General features: G+C 44.4%; 1 long non-coding RNA gene across 1 annotated transcript in view; it reads right to left on the bottom strand.

Annotated features, from left to right (window-relative positions):
• The window catches only part of LOC308194415, a 46,982-nt gene extending 34,590 nt beyond the window's left edge, over positions 1–12,392 (bottom strand). The window contains exons 1-2 of the long non-coding RNA XR_013950518.1: positions 12,019–12,392; positions 7,347–7,435 (exon numbers count right to left, since the gene is read on the bottom strand). This is a non-coding gene — a long non-coding RNA (uncharacterized lncRNA). The remainder of the gene's footprint in view (positions 1–7,346; positions 7,436–12,018) is intronic.
• Between the last annotated feature and the right edge of the window lie 1,879 nt (positions 12,393–14,271).

The raw sequence follows: 14,271 nt of genomic DNA, 5'->3' as shown, positions 1-14,271 counted from the left end.
TTTGTGCCCTAGGACCAAATAATAGAATAGATACTGCTGAAGTTTCCCAGGACAAAGCTGCTGTTCCTGGTGCAAGTGACTACCCTCAGCACACAGACATCAACGTGTAGCTCAGCCTGCAGTTTTTACAGCACTTCACAAAGGTCTTTGTTTTTCTGAACGTTTCTACATTTCCAAAGATAGTAAAAGCAGTAATGACAGTTAATGGATCTGGCATTTAATGACTTCCTAGATGAAGGGCCCTTAAGCTCTCAGATCTTCTAGTAGGTCATTAACTGCCAGAAATTATCTAGTCATCTAGTTCAGGGACTTTTCTTAGTCTGTTTGCTGTAACATCTGTATATTTCCAAGGGCCTGAGCCTCTGCCTACAAATATTAGTAATGCACTTCTCACTCACTCATTTCAGTAATACAGAATCAGGTACCAGCACCCTAAAGAAACGTGAGTAAATCTCACTGCTTTCAATAGAAGTTAAGTTCCTACACGTTCTGCAGATCCAGGTGCTTCCCCAGTGAGTGACAGGGAGAGCTTCAGGAGCATCCTCTGGGGAGGAATAAAGCCTTAATGAACCGAGAAGGTGAAGCTGCAAAAACCCTGTTCCCTTTCAGAGCCTCCCACTCCAGGTGCACGTGGGCAGCCTTGGAGGAGAGGAGGTGATGTGCCCCAAGTCAATGGCTGCTCTGCTGGGACAGAGAAGGCAATTTCTTGTCACAGCTGGCAGCAGCCCATGGCACAGTACCTGGCATGTCCCCATCAGGAAATGGGGCAAGTTTCTGCTCAGAGCTTCTGCTAGGCACGGGCTGCTGGGCTTGACCCCCACTAGAGCCGATGGAGAGAAACTGCAAGTTCCCAGATTAGCCACCCGTGCTGTGTCCTTTGAACATGACCTTTCTCTGTACATGTTTGATTCAAATAGCAGAACCATTTTTTTCCCACTGTCTCTGTATAAAATCAGAGTCTGGAGGCTCCAGAGAAAAGACATTATGAAGCAATGAGTCAACTGTTGCTCTTTATTTTGTAACACCTATAGCAGTTGAAATACATCCTCAAAGCCGCTCCTTTCCACCACTCCACAGTGCAACTGGGAGTGACTGCACATCCTTGGCCGGAATCCCAATTGGTAGAAACTAGCATAATTTCCTGGCATTGGCAACACTCTTCTGATTCATACCAGCCAAGGGCCTCATCCAAGAAACAAACAACAACAACAAAAGCCACGAAAGTGGTAACTTTTCCTCAAGAAGAAATGCATTCTCGTATTGTCTCTGCCAGTTCATGACGAAGAAATACATCTGTGTCAATACTGTGAATAGAGAGTGGTTGCTTTTTTCCCCCTTGAGTAAATCCAGTGCCTGAATGAATCTATCATGAAATGGAAGACAAGTCCTAACACTCACCGCGGCAGCGAAGCAGCTCGCTGCATCCTTTGGCTTTGCTTCACCTCAATCACTATTTATCACAGCAGCCATTTGTCCCTCCAGAGAGTGCTAGGTCCTCCTGATATACAAAGGCTGCGTCTGCACTAGTAAATTAAATAATGTCAGTGAACATTTCCAGGCACAGGAACACCACCGTCGATATTGTTACACTCCTGCAACAGCCCCTGGCGTGGTTTTGGGCCAGGCCAAATGAAGCTTTTGTGAAAAATGCCTGAATAGGAGCTAGCCTGAGCCAGGGACCATCCCCAGCAGATCGGGATGCAGCCACCCTGCCTCAGAGGACAAGAGAGCCCAATAGCATGGACACAAGGTTCCTGTGCCAGTTGGCTGCAGTGCCAGAGAACAGTCCCAAGTACATCTAATTTACTGATATAGACATAGCCAAAAAGGTTTCTTCCTTTCAGCAAGGGAAGAGAAAGCAAGACACATGGTTTAAGTGATGAAAAAAAAAACAAAAGAAAAAAAAAAGTATAAATCTGTCAATTTTCCAGTGAGAATAGGAACCCTGTAACATTCCCAGTCCCACTTACAAGTTTTACCATAATACTTCAGTTGTCGAAACTGGTTGTCTAAACTGGTTTTCAGACAGTGATAGCCTCGTATGTCCCTCATTTTTACAAGGATGAGAAAAGGCTTCCAAGCAAAAAAGTTCATGCTTCTCAGGAAGCAAAGCCAACCAGCTCCAAGCCCAGAGGATCAGGAAAGCTCAGCTGACTGCTCGCAGGACTATTTGTTCCTGTGAGATACCACAGTCCTTCAGGAGGGAGATTCCTCACCCCACTCCGCCCACCCACAGCCTGTCCCAGGACTTAACTGTCCTTCCAGGTCAAGAGCCCGTCACCCCCCAGTTCTCCTCAGATGTCCTTTGCTATGCTCTTTGTCCTCAGTAGTTGTCCAGCCACCGCAGGCAGAGTGGACAGTTGACGAATTTCCTGCTGTTTACAGTAACTGGTATACATGCAATTTGTTATCTGCTGTTAATCCCAAGCCTTCCCAGAGCTGCTGCCTTCCAAGATGCTGTCTCATTTTGTAAGCCTTTTATAAGTGTAAACTTGCCCTTGGCTGCATGAACACAATCAAAAGACGATTTTCTACCAAGTCATCACAATCACCTCATATAACTGTCCTGTCCATGCTTGACCTTTCTGCCAGGATTGCACCATCTGAAAAAACTTTACCGGGAATTTTGTATTTTCCGCTAGATAATTGGAAGAGATAGTGCATTGTGCTGGATCACAAACAGACCCCAGTGGGCCATTACTACTGCTGAAAACGATTATCTGAGTAATTGGTTGTGCAGCATCCACATGAACAACACCCAAGAAGGAAACACACATTTCCACAGTGCCTCTTGCGCAGAGAACTCTCCTTATTGATTATGTTACGGTATTGGACAAGGTTTTTAAACCAGGTCTGAACTTTCATAATGTTTCTCATTAGAGCCAGGTGATATATTTCAGCTCAACTTTTGGCTAAGAACACCTGATTCAAGTTATTGAAATAGTTCTTCAAGTTCAAATCATTTCAGAAAATTGCTGTGATCATGTTGTCTCTCATTAGAAAGAAAAGAAAGAAGGAAAAAAAGGAGATTGTATTTCTGAAGGGAAACACTTTAGTTCAAAAGGGAATAGTTCAAATGATGTTTTTAAGCTAAAAACAGACTGGATAATAGTTTTTTTTTCAATTACAGACATTAAATGACTACCAAAAAAACAACCATATTGTTCACATTTGAGGTGTTTGGTTGAACCACCACTTCCCTCGTGTTTTCTGACTTTTCCAACACAAACCTTTTTGGAGCATGTTTGCTTCAGTGAATGCTCCTGAGCACCAGCTGTGCACACACCTCTGCCCAGGGCTGCGCAAGCAGGGCACCATCCCTCTGCTAGCACCAGGACAGAGCAGGCACCAGCAAAGCAGAAACGTCAGAGAGCACAAATGCTTCCCACAAGACTTGTAATACACACCCCAACAACGAGGGCCAGAACCTTTTTTGTACTTTCCCCTCAGGTAGGGTTCACCTCCCCTAATCTTAGCACAGCTACAGTGTCATGACTCCCGTCACGTTAACAGGGATTTCCCCAGCAGGGTTAGAGGAGCCTGCGGAGTGTCAGGACTCATCCTGAAGGCGCACTTACTGAGCTTCAGAGGCAGCAGGGCTGGCCTGTCCCCACCGCCTACTTCTCCTGCTTCCCCTGCCTCCAAGTGCTGCTAAGCACAGAGGAACATCTAAGACCCGAGTAGGGCAGGAGACCAAACCTCACAGTCTGTGCTCCCAGGCCCCACTCAGCTCACTGAGGTGATGAGCACCTCATCCTTCCCTGGGTTTGTTGCAAGCCCTGGTGCAGTATGTGATACTCACACAACCAGAGTCCCTCGTCATCACCCGAGGGACCTCCTACAGGACGACTGCCCTTAAGGGCAAGCTCGGGAGGACGGGTGCTGCACATCTCCATCACGGGGCACGCACTGCTCCCAGCTGGGCTGCAGCCCTTCAGCTCCCATTCCTGCACACCTCAAACCCTACTCAAAAAAAAAATATAAATATATATATATATATATCTGCCTTTCAAGCCTCATCAGTCCCACAGCAGCAGGCAAGAGCAGTATACTTTCCATAGGTGCTGAAGCAGTCGCCAGGGGCTCCATCTTCCTGATGAGCAAGGAAATTGCCCAAGTTCTGTCATCCCCACCATCCAAAGAGCCAGTTCGAAGGGGGAGAGCAGCATAAGCTCCCTCTGGGATTTCACCTGCAGCCTGTCACTGCCTGCTACCTCCAGCAGCCCAAAAGGCAAGTAACCTTTCCAACTTTTAATGAGCGGAATCTGATGAGCCCCTCACCATCCTGCTTCCCACCCCACCCTTAATCTCCTGCGAAATCTTGTCAGTAACACGACTTACTTGAGTTGTCATGATGAGGGCAGACAAGGCCCTCAGAAAGTCTTCACAAATCCGCTTGTAGTTTCAGATTTGCCTTGAGCAGGTAGTGATCCTAAACACTCAGCGGTGGGTGGGGGGATTTCCAGCGCTGCCACTGCTGCATTGACAGCACCACAGCTGATACCGGAAAGGATCAGTGCTCATCGTTATTTTAACAAATTGCTACAAATGCCCCTGTTTTAGGGGGAGAGATGAAATCATGCAAATGAGCTTTGTTCCCTGGCTAAACTTTACTTGCAAGCTCAGCTACGGGGAGGTGTCTTTGAAATGGATATGAGGTGAAGTCCCTAAATATTACAGAGGCTGGCTTTGCCTCTTTGCTCCCCCAGTTTCTCCACAACAACAAACAACAAGAGGGCTTTGTTCATTTTAACACAGGAGAGAAGTAAAAAGAAATTATCTCTTTTAGCCTTTGCCTTCAGGACACTGTGCTTGTAAATTCAGTTTGCTCTTTGTAGGCATTAAGAAGTCAAAACATTACTCTTGTTTCATTCTTGTTTCATTCCTATTAATTTGCATTATGTTCCGAGATCAGAGCCTGTCTCGTGAACACAACTCTACTCTGACTACAAGATACAGTTGCTAGAAAGAAACAGGCATTTCTGACATCATGCAACACTGCAACTTTTTTTTTTCCAAGTTCTTCTGGAAATTTCCTGTTTTCCGTCCTTAGAACAAACATGGAAATGCACTGCAGGATGAAACATGTAATTTGGATATATCCATTGTTCACAGCTGAACCCATCCTGCCTCCCAGCGCTCACTTTGTCCTTTTTAGAGCAATACCTCCATGGATGACTCCAGCAGACTCCTGCTTGCTTTTAAAAAACGCTGTGCCCTTTTTTTTTTTCTCCTCAGAAAAGGGATTTGGGATAAGGAAGTCTTCTAAAGTCTAACAAATGCAAAGCCACTCTATTTAAAATCTGAAGCCATTTTCAAGCTGCAAAACATATACTCCCAAGAGTCCTTAAAAAGAGATATCTCTCTCCTTTCCAACAGTGCTACTTCTTACAGTCTAAACAAACAAGAAATAAACTGCCCAGCTCGTGTGCTGGCTAGCACAGGTGACTGATTAATTTGGGAAGATAATTCAGCCTTGTTCCAGCCAACTAATGCTCTCGGCATGATTTCAGGAGGGACCATTGTCAGACCCTATTAAACCCCATGCTTCAGCTGCTGCAAAATTAATACGCTGTGACTATTTCAGGCACCACTTAGGAGGCCACGCTTTAGGAGTTCAGCTTGTGGTTCATCTTGGGGGAGCAGGAAGAGGAGGGAAAAGAATGACAAATTTAAAATTAAATCAAACAAGAAGAACAAAAATAAAAAGACTCAACAGCCAACCGTTCACAATGGCCTGCTGGGAACCCGGTCCTTTTGCTTCTGATTTACAAGTTACATATGGCGGGTTGTTTACATTCTGTTACTGGTTTATGTTCTTCCAGAAAGGAGAAATTCCTCCAGTAGATTTTGATTGCTTTCCTGTATGCCTCTCCCCCCCAACACCCCCACCCTCGAGTATCTGGTTTCGCTTAATATGCCCAGAGGTTTCCGGAACAAAAGAGGTTGTTGGATTTTTTTTTATGGCTAAACAAAAAGTCGACTATTTTTCCGGGATGGTTCAGGCTGATTCACGTTATGTGACTGTGAATCCATCCTTCCAAACTCCTCTCTATGTTCAGGCTCTTACAGCAGCCACGTCTTCACATGTCACATGAATGAACAGCTCCAGCTGCATGGGCTGCATGCAACAGCCAGAGACGTCCCACTTCACCCCATGCCTTTGGTCACGTTCACATTGTAGATTCCCAAAGTCAAAGCAAGACTCCTGGTCTTGTAGTCCTGCCTCAAAATCTGCGTAGACTAGACTAAATAGGCAAGGAAATATTGTCATTTACAGTGAGGAAAAAAGTCAGAGTTCTCTTTACGTTTCAGAGAATCTAAAGCAGTTAACTCCGCCTCAAGAGTTCCTGAATGTCAGTTTGTGTAGATGCTACTGCAGGGATGATCAATGAAGTTAGCACATTTAAGGCTAAGCCTAGTTGTCCGAGGAAGATTTTTCATACCCCAAGCAGAGCTAAAGTCACACACTACCATCTTTGCACACCTTTCCAAAGAAGGAGTGAAGTACTGTTGGGGGAAAAGAAAAAAAAAAAAAGAAAAAAAAAAAGGCAAACTTCAGAAATTTGAATTTTCTACTAATTCACTTCTATTTTTCTATTCATTTCTATTATTTCTATTATTATAAGACAGCTCTGAAAAAAAGACAAGGATCCCCACATGTTGGCCCAAAGGGACAAATAAAAATATAAAAACATAAAACATCTCAGAGGAACCAAGATGCAGTGGCTGTTTTTAAATATACATGCTTAAACATACAGAAGATATTTGGTTTAAATAAATAATCCTGCTCATGAATTTAATGGAATAGACTTTTTGACAACTGTCAATGTTTGTGACTTACAGTTCTAGAATAATAAAGAGAAAAAAAGCCAAACTGAGTCCAGCAGGGACTCTTTCACCCAGTACTCTGTCTCCAACACCAGTCAAAAACAAAGGAATTGGGTACTAATAAAACAGGATTGTCCTTAGAGCAATGTTCCCCAGAATACTTTCCCAGCATCCTGCTACAACAGGGCATGCCTGCAGGTGTATTTAGGTCATGTAGTCCAGTCTCTGCTCAGAGCAAGTCTAACTAGATCAGGTTGCTTGAGACTTGTCCAGCTGAGTCTTGGACACCTCCAAGAATGGAGATATCCCTTAAGAATGACTCTACCATGAATTTCTCCAGTTGCTCTACAAACACAGGTAAATCCACAGCACCCCAATTAAAAGGCATTCCCCAGCCTAACTACCTGCAGCACAAAGAGCTACCTCCTTTCACTTGTTACTCTTAGCTGCAGTCATTTAAAATCCAAAACCAAGACAATCTTACATAAAGTAGAAAGAGATGAAGGAGATATTACCATTGTGTTTGTTAATGGTGGCTTCACTGCAGTCACTGTGCCTTGAAAGAACATGAGATGAGCAACAGGAGTTACTGGCCTGCCAGAACCTTCATACAAAGAGAAATTGAAATGAGAAGTATCCAAAAATTATAACACACCTTTAGAAAATCAGCCGTTTTCCATCTATTGCGAACCAGGAACACAAAACACGATTTCTCTGGTATGTCAGGGAGAAATTGTTAAAACTCTTGAAGATTATATGTTATGAGGATTAAAGTATAAGAGAAGCAGCAACATATAATCTATGCAATTCATTTTCCCAGGTCATCAAAGACATAACTAGATTATTTACATACAGGGTCCATACGGTGTGTTATAAACAAAGTCCAACAAGGAATGTTGAAATTCTGGAGTCTCAAGGCATTTGCCTCTGAACTGATTTAAGATACTTAAGATGAGTTTAAGATATTTAAGATGAGTTCAGCTGTCATCCTTGGGGCTCTGAGACTCAGGACTGCCCCAGTGGCTGCTCCAGGACTGACCCTTCAGGAGCTCCCCTTTCACTCCCCATTCCACCATTAAAAGAAGAGAAGCTGATAGCAAGCGCTGAGGTTGGACAATCTTTTCATACAGCTGAATGTTTTCTGAGCAATTGCAGTCTTTCTATCCCAATCTGTCCTAAAACTATCTATGGAGTTCTAGCAAAATCACCTGAAGGAAAATGGTCCCTGAAGGCATCTCACTTTGCTCCAGAAAATTTCTGTCCTTCCTGCCTGTGCCATTTGTGACACCCATTCTCACTCGGGGCTAGAGTAGGCAGCTCCCTGAGCTGTGTAGATGTACCCAACCTGGACAGACACAGAACTGAGATCCTGTAGAGCACTGGAACACAGGGCAAGGAAAGCAGAGCTAAGTCCCAGCTATGTAGAAACACATTGAAAGGCTGATGAATGGACAAGAAACCACTGAAATTAAGGAAAAGATGGGCTCATCTGTGGAGAGGGGTGGCCCAAAAAATTTGTACTCATTTAATAAGAAACAATGCAGATGGAGTTGCATCTACTTCACTTGTCTGGTTTTTATTTACCCTTCCTCCCCTCTTTGGAAAAGCATCACAGAGCAAAACAGCCCAGAAGGGAAACTAGCCTGATAAATAGACCATCAAGAGGAATAATTAGTCTAGATAGGAAAATTAAATGGGGGAGCCACTAATCAGCTGCTCTCTCTGCAAGGAGGAGGCTGGGAAAGTAATTTAAAAAACCTTTTGGAGGAGACTCTGAGGCAGAGCGTAAAGTAAAAATACAGATGGCCAGAAATTAGAGCAAGTCTGTGTGCACAGGAACAGGTGGAATTGGTTAGAGGCAGAGCTCCCTCCCACCCTGCTTACCCCCTCCAATTCTTCTCATGACTTTACCTTCTGCTTGGCAGCACTGTGAGTTGGGAAGGAAAAAAATATCTCCCTCAGAGCTGGTGAAGTCGTCTCCAGCTGGGAGACTGCACTGCTAGCAGCCCTGCTCGGTTCCCAGGGGCTGCACACAAAGCCCCCAGCACCAGCAGATTGATCCTAATTCAACTCACTCTGTGCTGGCCTCACAAGTAGAGGGGTAACTCAGCACCCCAGAGCCCCCACCAGCACCAAATGGAGGGAAGCTTTGCCTGGGCAAAACGATGCTAAATAAAGGCACCAGAACCACCCTGCTTCTAACCCTCCCAGAACACGAGGTTTTGCGAGGATCAGCCTGAGTCCCTCCACCACCAAAGCCTGAGGGAGCAGAGCACAGCTCCAGTTCTCTCCACGTCAGACTCCTTTCTGCTCCAGGACTCCACTGCTCCTTCCATGCCTGCAACAAGAAGCTGCAGGCTCTCGCTGAGATCACCCTGCTGACCTCCATCGTGGCACCTGGTCACCTGCAAGGACCACTGTTTTACCAAGCAGGGCTACAAGCCAGCAGGTCCACCACGGTGCTAACAATTCGGAGACTGTGTCAGTGTCAGAAACAGTGGAAGTCCTGAAGGGAAATTGGGACAGACAAGGCTTTGGAACACAAATAAAAATTTTCACCCCAAGGAAGTTTGGATCTTCAGCTTCCATTCAGTTTGGGAAACTCTAGCTGACTGAAGCCCAGGGCTAAGCAAACTCATGTCTCCCAGAATGGAATCCATTACTGAGCTGGAATGCCTCTAATTATACTAACACTAATAACGTTAGCTACTAAAATAGCTCAGAAAAGGATAAGTTACAAACGTGGTTTTCAGTCTGTGGGTTTCAAATGCATGGGGATTGCCAGGAGGGGTTGAGAGCAGGGACACAACCTACTTTCTTTCATTTCACTCCCATCTAGTAAGCTCACCCAGCGCTTTCAGATTCAGTCACATAACAAACAGGCATTTTAGTTGCTAAGTAAGCACCCAGAGAAGCTGCATGGACTTCAGGAGAGAGGAGCTGAAAGATTTTTTCAGATATTAAGGAGAAACTTGTTTACACTGGACAGAAATTATCAGGTTTCCTTTCCTTTCTGTATGTGAAATCATGTACCTTATGACTATATGGAAGCTTTAAAAAAAAAAAAATCTTTTTTTGTTGTTCTTTTAATTTTAAAAAAAAAAAAAAGAGGCCAAGAAACCAGACTTCTGTCTACCTCATATAGCAAAGGGGAAGTTCATACCAGGTTACATCTGTCAGTGCTCAACAACCAGGAATTCGTATGATGCCTCTACCCCTCACTAAGCAATGCATTATGGAAGATGACCTGGCTGAATGCCTCGCCCCAAGGAGAAAATAGGAGCCTGAAGAAAACCAATGCCATATTTTATAGAGGATTTTCTTTGGCTAACATTAAAGTTTTCCATAGAAAATTAAATTCCCACCCAAAATAGAGCTTACTCTCCAGCTAAATCCCCTCTGATTTATGGATTGGGATGATGGTTGGAAGGTTTTTTTGCTCTTAGTATCGGAGGCAGGAACAAAGGCCTCTAAATGCAGGTTTCAAAAGGAAGCTCCAGATTTTCTTTTCATCCTGTTTTGGGACTTTTTAAGAATATTTAGTGTTTGTTAAAAAACTCTAGACTTTGGAACTGCCTGTGTTCAGAGTGTCACTGACATATTTCAGACCAATTTGAAAGTCAAGCCCCATGGCACTGGGTATGAATAATATGTATACGTAACATTTTCATGTTAAGGTGCACAGATCTAGTAAAGGACAAGTAGGTTACAAAATAAATAAGAAGGAATAGACGCATCAAGACAGGGAATTTCAGATCAAGGGATTATCTCATTTTTAGAAAGGCCTGTTTCTGAAGAAAATAAATCAGATCATTTCTGTCATGAGACTGCTGATTCCTAATGTGACCATCACAGGAAGTGCTAAAGAAAGATGTGCACACATGTGGTAGCTTTTGGTAACATGGATGTGGAGGTCACAGCTAAAAATCCAAGCCCTTATTAGAAGTTAGGGGTAATTACCTTTCTAAAGACATGCCAGTGACCTTCAGATCCTAATATAGTCTAAAGGGATTTGCAGTCCAGCTGTTCATACACACAGAACACCCAAATTGCAGATGATTAGTATGACTAAGCTTGCTACCTTTCCTAAATTTATTCCCGCTGGAAATAAACATCAATTGTTCAAACAGGAGGGGAAGACAGAAAAGAGCCATTCCTCCAATGCCTAAGGCCCAGTTACACACTTGGTCAAAGATTTACCGACCTCTTCAGCATTGCAACAGCTGGTACTGTATGAAGTCCTGCTTGCAGGTGCACTGAGGGCAAGGGAGAGGCTTCCTCACCACTATTTGGATCAGACTTTGTCAAATCTGGACTAAAATCTACTAATGAAAGATGCTGCAGCCATGGATGGGTCGGTCTTCCAGGGACAATAGCAAGGCAGGCTTTGCCTGTGAATGTTCTTACAAGAACTGGAGCAATGTGCTTTCTCCTACAGCCTCTGAAATTCCCTAAGAGTGCAAGATGCAGAACAACAATAGCTATTGCTTGTTGAAATACATTGTTCCCTCAATCCACATACTCCCACTGAACAAGTCTTCTCCCAAAAGTACTTTTTTTTTGATTTCCCACATTGTATTTTTTCAGTGAAACCAAAAAGGGAAAACAGGACAGTTTGCTCACCCCTTCCTCAGCCCATTTTACCACTGGAAATAAAAGAACTTACAAAAGGAGGAAGACAGATAAATGAAAAATAAATAAATAAAAAGAAGATGAAAAAGACAGCAAGGGAAAATGAACATTCTTCAAAATTAAAGAGATGATTGTTCAAAGCTCTCCGCGAATCTCCTTTTAATGAAGAGCCAATTCCTTTCTAAAGCCTGTGGAATAATTACTCTGAAGCTTCACAGAATTAGTTTCACCTCAAGCAAGTTAGGGAGTGATGAGCCAAGTTTAAATAAATGGATGTAAATCGAGATCCTCTGGCCCCCTTCCAAGCTGGCCAGACACAAGGCAGCTCTGGTCTTGAAGCCTCATACCTCGTGCACCTAAACTCGCAGCGGATCATGACTCTGTCTGTGTTCCTCGTGTCCTTGTTAACAAAGCCTCATTACTGTTCTTTGCAAAGCTGTATCACTGCAGCAGCAAGGTGCTTACGGCAACAGGTGAAGGTGCTATAAATGCATCTCTAACAGGTTTCAAACCACTCATTTGACCTCGAAACAAACAAACAAAATTACTTCTCACCTTCCTTGGAGTTCCCTTTCTACGTGATCCACATAAAAGGAAAAAAGCTCCAGGCTTGCCTGGCCTGGAATCAGAAGGCACTTGCATGCGGAGGAGGAGGAGGAGGGAAGGCTGCTCCAGTCCCCTCCCTCCCCAGTCCCACTTGAAACGTTTTCTTTCTTCAGCCCTGAACCCCTGCCAGGATGACTCCGGATCCTGCGGATGGGAGAGCATGCGTGGTGAGTCAGTTCCCCGAACCTTCCTGAGGCTGGATTTGGTGCCAGCAAAATGCCTCTTCTGCAGCGTGAGCTTTGAGCAACCTGGCGCAAGGCAGGATACATGAGGGAGAAGGGGCAGTCAGTGGGTATAACCTACGAACCAGCTTCCCCTCCCACCAGCTGCAAGCCCAGTTGAGCTGGGGTTTGCAACCCCTGATCCAGCAGGACCAAGTACCTTTCTCTCAGCCCCACAGCCCCCAGCTTTGGGAACTGTGTTGTGTTTTTGAGGTGACCCAAGGAAGGTGCTGTTTAAGGGGACAGGATAATCACAGGGTGAAAGGGGCTTGTCCTGGGATGGGGCTGGCACATTTGGGGCTTAACACATTTGGAGAAGGCAGTTTCACAAAGAAGGGTCCAGATCCAAGCACAGAACTGTTCAGAGAACATTCTGCTCCAGTCTCTCACTTCTTTCCAATGCGACCGTGAGATATTTTCCCAGGTAAATATACAAATGTCATCACATGGAAGTTGAAGTTATCAAAAACTAAAAACAGGTTGTTCGTTAAAAAAAAAAAAATACAACCAAGAAAAGTGGATACACTCTGAGTTTTAAGAATGATTTCTAGTTAGAGAAGCCCAGCATGGCTTAAACGTGTGACTACATCTAAAAAAAAAGAAAAAAAAAAAAAGAAGCGTGGCCCAGACATATGTAACAAACCCAGAAGTCATCTGGAGGTCAAAAAAAGAGGAGATGGATTAAGACCAAATGATCAGAAAAAAAGGAAATAAAGGTTTATAATCTGTCTAACCTGCCTAGAAAGCACAGGTCTTTCCTACATCAACATTCCTTAGCAGTTACTAAGAGATAATAACATGATTATTATGGGGTTTCTAGAGACGGCTCAGGCAAAAGTAAAGGAAATTTATGCTGCCACAGAAGAAAACCACAATAGAGGGCTCTGCATTTGAAGGTTGTCTGCTCTGGACATTTCAGCTATTCATTGAGCAAATATTAGTTGCTGAAGTATTCAGCCTGGCAAGGGATTGGATTCAAATGTGACCCAGGCGAATGATTAAACCAAGCATTTCTGCAGCTTTCTTGGGATAGACTGTGTCTGCGCAGGCGGAGGTGGTGGGCAGACACCCCTCAGTTGGGTTTGACCCATGGACAACACCAGGCTGCGGGCTCTGTGAGCACTGACGCGGCACAGGAGCTTTTTGGATGAATAATTTATTCACTGAAAAACTTGGGTTTGGGGCCTACCAAAACTATTTGCAAACTCAGTGAATAGTTTCCACCAAAAGCCTGAAAACATTTCAGAGAGGCAGTGTTTTGTTTAGACTTTTTTTTTCTTTTTCTTTTTTTCTTCTTTTCAGAAATGCCTCTGCTTGAAACTCCAGTCTGAGGCCAGATTACTTGACTTTAAGCAGATTAAACTTGAACAGAGATGCTTTCATTTCACACTGCACATGGTCAGTGCTCTGCTCTGTGGGCCAGCCCAAAGATCTCGGTGATTTGCACAGCTCTAGTAGGAACAGCTGGAACGAGCCTGCTGGCTCGGTACTTGCAGGGAAAGACTGGATCCCGTGCCAGCAGACCCAGTTCAGGAAAAGACACAGTGTGACCTGGAGCAAGTAAGGGAAAGAACATCTGGATGAAGGAAATGCCTGATATGGGCTACCCAGAAACCACACTGGGAAGCCTGGGGCCAAGCAGAAAAGCCTGGAGTCTGCAGAGTTGGGAAGGAGAATGAAGGAGCCCAAGCTGGCACCCCCACAGGGCTTTGGGAAGCAGATAAACCAAGAAATAAAAACCCACTGACAGCAGAGAGACCAGCCAAGCTGATTCTCAAGGAACTGGTGCGGGAGGAATCAGCTCATGACAGCTCTACAGGCTCCACGAAGACCTTCAGCTGATACTCAAGGGCAATATCTAGCAAGAGGATGATGAACTCCCAAGGAGATGGTCCACCTGCCGACACACAGAGAAGAGAGATCTCTCCTCTGGCACATGTAGGCTTGCTGGTGGTGGGTGAAGGGGCAGAGAGCAGGTACT

The sequence above is a fragment of the Anser brachyrhynchus genome (genome assembly GCF_964034855.1).
Source record: "Anser brachyrhynchus genome assembly, chromosome: 4".
NCBI lineage: Eukaryota > Metazoa > Chordata > Aves > Anseriformes > Anatidae > Anser > Anser brachyrhynchus.
This window is presented reverse-complemented; position numbering and strand designations above follow the sequence as displayed.